The 5627-nt window shown below is 33.4% G+C and overlaps 1 long non-coding RNA gene across 1 annotated transcript; it reads left to right on the forward strand.

The window, feature by feature from the left end:
- Window positions 1-2713: 2713 nt before the first annotated feature.
- LOC109583313 (uncharacterized) lies at window positions 2714-3390 on the forward strand. The gene is made up of 4 exons (XR_002185462.1): window positions 2714-2829; window positions 2882-3034; window positions 3088-3271; window positions 3320-3390. It is a non-coding gene; the product is annotated as an uncharacterized LOC109583313 (long non-coding RNA).
- The last annotated feature ends 2237 nt before the right edge of the window (window positions 3391-5627 follow it).

Below are 5627 nucleotides of genomic sequence, written 5' to 3' on the forward strand. Positions count from 1 at the left end.
AGCAAGGAATGATGATGAACCACTACAATCCTCTACTGATCATTCCACTACACAATCAGGTAATAATGGTATATTATACATGTATGTATTACAATATTACAAATACATACATGTACATACTTTTATAGCTCTTTCTCGTGATACATTGTATTCTGGAATGATGTACTATGAAAAGAAAGAAGTTGGTTATTGGAAAGCTATGTATTCTGTTGTTAGAGATCTGGAAGTTCTTAAAACGGTAAAGCATGCACATACATATAATACATATATATGCTAACACATTCAAATTTGATTAATCATTTTGATTTATGTTCATGTAGTATTTAGAAAGCAAGCAGGCATCAAGTATTGAATATGATGATGTTGTTGACTCATTTAAATTTATTGAGCTAAACGGAACTCTTAAATTGACACTGCTTCAGACTGTACAGCAGGTAGGATGGACTGTTATTCCTGATAGAGATCCAATGCAAGTAAGTACTTTCAATAAAGTATATAGTAAAGACTATTCCTTTATACAGTTGCTTCAGTCAAGAGTTGACCTGTTCCCGTCAAATCCCTCTTATGCAACTTGTAGTGTGTCTGTGTATGCTAAACCTGGTATTGCTAAAGATCCACTTTGTTGTCCTGTGAAATTAAATGGAATTAATCCTGAAACTACAATTTGCATCAATCGATCACCTCCTCCTCTATCAATAAGTCAGTTAAACTTACATGTATATATCTGATTATAATTCATTATATTAATTTTATTTGTGTAGTAGACAGTACGAGCTCAAGCTCCTCTACTGCTAGTATCAGTCAAACCAGGAGAGAGACTGAAGAAGGTATGGTTGATATTAACATAATAACACACTAATCACTGAATTTGTATCATTAATAGGTACATTTAGATCTGATATTGCTCATAGAGTAATGACAGGATGTACTTCATTAATAAAGAATTGCGGGATTGATATTTATTTCTTAGTTGACAAGTTACTGGAACACAATATTATCAATGCAAGAGAGAAAAGAGAAATAACTGATGGCTACACTAAACACACTGCTGGTGAAAGAATGGATGAATTGCTCCACATCATTTCAAGCTCCATTAGTATGGAAGGAGAAGTATTTGGTATATTTTTAGATATACTCAGAGAAGAAGGTACTAGAAGGACTATTAAGCTAGCTGATAAACTATTAGAAAAATATAATAATATTTAGATAATGTTTATTGTTGTTGTTGTTTTGTTTGTAGCTGATTTTATCAAAGCAATTGCTTTAAAAAATTAGAAAATAAAATACAGAAAAATGTAAAATATACTTAAGTATCTCTTCATTGATGTACATGTATATGTACAGTTGTCATAGCAACAGTCATTTTCCTCAGCAACACTACTGATCTAGTTGTTAGAGTAATTCTTCTATAGAAAGTAGAAGGAGGAAGAGAGAGAGGATCAAGAGAGAAAGAATGGAATGACATCATGAGAAGTAACATGACTTACATTGGGTACCCCATAAGAACAGTAACAGTATACCATAACCTAATGATAACAATAAACAATGTACCATGTAATAAGTAAAAGAAAATGCATGTAAACATGTACATGTACAGTACATGGATGCACGTAGCCTTTGATTTTTTCAAATTTGGCTCAGTTTTTTTAATTCTCAAATTCTTATAACTTGAAAATTATCAGCTCAAATCTTCTACATAGCATAAGGACATCGATATGTTTCAGAAAATATAATAAAAATTGGGGGTGATTTCGGAGCCATTTTTTACAAATAAGTATGGGCTATATGGGTATTTTTCAAAATTTGGCTTATTTCTAAAAATGCTCATAACTCGAAAATTATTTGTCAGAAACAGTTCAAATTTTCTAAACAGCATAAGGACATTTCCTGATACATATCAGGAAATGTAATAAAAATTGGGGGTGATTTTGGAGCCATTTTCTACAAAAAAGCATGGGCTATGGCCTTGGGTATTTTTCAGAAAATGGCTGTTTTTTAAAAATGCTCATAACTCAAAAATTATTTGTCGGAAACAGCTCAAATGTTCTACATAGCATAAGGACATCAATATGTATCAGAAAATGTAATAAAAATTGAGGGTAATTTCTTAGCTGTTTTTAGAAAAAAGCATGGCCTATAGCCTTGGGTATTTTTCAGAAAATGGCTGTTTTTTAAAAATGCTCATAACTTGTAAAATATTTGTCAGAATAAGCTCAAATTTTCTACATAGCTAAAAACATCAATACGTATCAGAAAATGTGATAAAAATGGCGATTGATTGAGAAGCCAGTATAAAATTAAAAATAAAATCATAAACTCACTATATTATTATTTCCTCCTGACACCAGTTGCTGATGATTTGGTGACCAGTGAATCCCACAGACCTCCTGGGTGTGGTCTAATAGTCTCCTGGTAGACGTGGGTCCCACTGCAATATTGACCCACTACATAGTCACCAGTCCATGACAGGGAACCTCTGAGAGAGAGTGTAATTCAATTTAATATTTTGTGCTTTATTCACAAAATAGACTTCAAAATATTTATTACTAATTTTAATACATAAACATGTCAAATTTGTATTAAATACATGTAATGTACATGTACATTGTATTCTCATGCTGTGTAAAATGTTTAAGCTAATTCTCATCACTAAATTTTGGAGCTACGTGTGTACAACTACTTGAGGATCTAATTGTGTTTATTATTGCAGTGAAACCCACTGGAGTGAAAGATGCTGAAACATATGCTGGACTGGTTTATTATGAGAAGAAAGAAACTGAAGATTTGGTGACATTCACTGCAGCTAAGAAATTGAGTGCTCTCCTTGAAGTAAGCTTTAATTATGAGTACAATTAATAATAGTAATTTCTTATACATGTAGTTTATTACAAGTGAAAACTCTTTTGCTGAAAGAGGACAAAATGTTTATTTTTCATTCAATTCTTCCTATTCATATATTGAATTGAAGTTTGATGCACCACAAGATGAGCCATTCACTGGTTGGAGTATTAAGCCTCACCTTAAGCCTTGTAGAGTAAGTACTGCAATATAATGTATAACTGATGGTTGGTATGTGTACATTGATAGTTGCGTCGTTATGATGTTGATAATTTTGGTGAAGCTAATTATCCTCTTCCTCCATGTTGTCTGGTATCAGTCTATGGATCACCTGGTGCTGTACCATCACTACATTACTCTGTACCACTGGATGGAGTGGCTGATCCTGTTACATTATTCATTCACCGATCACTGAGAACATTGTCCCTACCAGGTATTAAATGTAATACTAGCATTCATTATTATATGATATCATTTGTAGCAATTCCAGTAAATCCAAGTCCCCTACCAGTGCCGAGAAAAAGAGAACAAGGTAAATTGTTCATGTGGTTGCTGTGACAAAACATGATACATGTGTAAATTATTATTTCTAGGTCTCGATTTAGTTTCTATTAAAAAAAAGGTTACAGCAAGTTCATACAAGGAATCGAGTTGATTTGAGCCAAGCTTTTAATCTTTCTCTACCCAGCATATTCAATGAAATGGCTCAAGTGGGTATTGTCAGTAATAACACTGAGAAATCCTATGAAGCAATAATTACAAGTCTTAATGTTGGGATGAGTTTTATGAAGAGTTCGTCTGATCTTGAGTCATACTGTGTGAAGTTTCTCAATGGATTATCTAAAGTTGGTGGGCCAGTGGCTCTTGCAGCTGAAACAATATATGAAGAATGGACTGAGGCAAGTGAAGGAGAACTGTTGTTTGATTGCTTAGCAAAAAGAGCCAAAAATATTTAAGTTATAAATTATACATGATGTACTGAAGTTTTTGGGTGAAGACTGGATTGAAATGTTGGGACTTAATTTTAATATTGATACATGATACTAATTTGATTGTCTTCTTATTATTGTTTATTTTAAATAATTTTTTAATTTTGTTTTTCCATTAAAATTAAGAAAACAGTAACACATGATGATAGTGTGCATAATGTGTTATGGTATTATTAATACTTGGGATTCTTTTGATAGTGGAAATAACATCATCTGTATCTTGATATCAAGTGATCTTGAACAATCCTTGTTCTTATAGCAACTGATACTATGACATAATAAACCACCTAATAATAACGAGACACCTACGGTGCATGGCCTCACCCCTATAGCTGCTATGGTGCATGCCCGCACTTCAATAACTGTTTGATTATCAGCATGAAGAGAGTCTGCTCAACACTAGCTTCCTACAGTTGCACTTGCTCTTGAATACCTGCAGAAGTAGCAGCACTGCAGCACATACATGCAAGCAGCTCCAGCCCCTCCCATGCATGTAGATTGAAGGTGTGGCATTTCATGAGTGGCAGCAAGAAGACCATGTGAGAAAGAAGCTTCACTTTTTCTTTACTAATCAGCAATATATGATAAACTTGCTGACAAAAAAAGTTGCTGCCTTTGTATATTTGAGATAGTATAGGTACTTTAGTACCTATAACCCAGCAAGTTGTTGCTCTAGCGCTGCACAAACGAGTGACCTCAACAATTTCAAGTAAGTATAACTCTTCATCAAGTAAGATTTAGAGAAATCTGTTCATAATTTTTGAAGGCCATGTTCTAATCTACTGAAAAATGCTACCAGCTATCTCTAAAGTGCCAACACAACGGAACTTGGCCCAACTACTCGATTTTCTTACTTTGAAGCTTCTGTACCTAGCACTTGTATTTGAGCAACACAAAACAGTTAAGAAAGACTTTTCCACGTCAAAAAGAAAGATCTAGGAGCTTAGAACACGCTGTGCTAAAGTTATTGTTTATTAAAAACAAATTTCAGTTGTACAGAATGAATGAATGAATGACAGACACACACAACAACTACCTATACCTCGCGTAGGCGAGGCCAATAATAATAATAATTATTATTATTAAATCTAATTAATGTATAATAGGAGTGATGTACATGTATATGTACATGTACATACAAACAGACAGACAGTATTTGATATACTGACTTGTCCTTTACCCAATTAATAAATATAGACAGTAATGAATACATTAGTCTTAATACAGACCCACCTGTTTGAACTTGTATGGGTTCATTGAGGAAGAATATCATCCTCTGATGCCAGTGAGTGGGTGTATCTTGAGGACTAGTACTGAAGTACACAGGATAAGAGGAAACCTCAAACCCAATGACAAAGTATCCAACAAGACCCTACAACATTCAAAAAATATTTGTAGGAAACAGCTCAAATTTTGTACATACATGTAGCATAAGGATATCAATATGTATCAGAAATTGTAATCAAAAATTGGGGGTGTTTTAAGAGCCATTTTTTGCAAAAACCAAGGGCTATAGTACAGCGTATTTTTCAGAAAATGGCTGTTTTTAAAAAATGCTCATACAATGTAACTCAAAAAATATTTGTTGGAAACAGCTCAAATTTTCTACACAGCATAAGGACATCAATATGTATCAGTGTTTGAGCTAATTCAGTATAGTGTCAGCAGGTAGTACAACGAAGGAGATATAGCCAACAAATATAGATACTGAATCAACATTCGACAACAGCAAAAAATCAAAAGAGAGGGAGAGAGCAAGAGAGTGTGTGCTTATATTAGAGAATGATGTTCTAGAATGTT

This window comes from Amphimedon queenslandica, unplaced genomic scaffold, assembly GCF_000090795.2.
Source record: "Amphimedon queenslandica unplaced genomic scaffold, v1.1 AMPQUscaffold_13518, whole genome shotgun sequence".
In the NCBI taxonomy this organism is placed as follows: Eukaryota; Metazoa; Porifera; class Demospongiae; order Haplosclerida; family Niphatidae; genus Amphimedon; species Amphimedon queenslandica.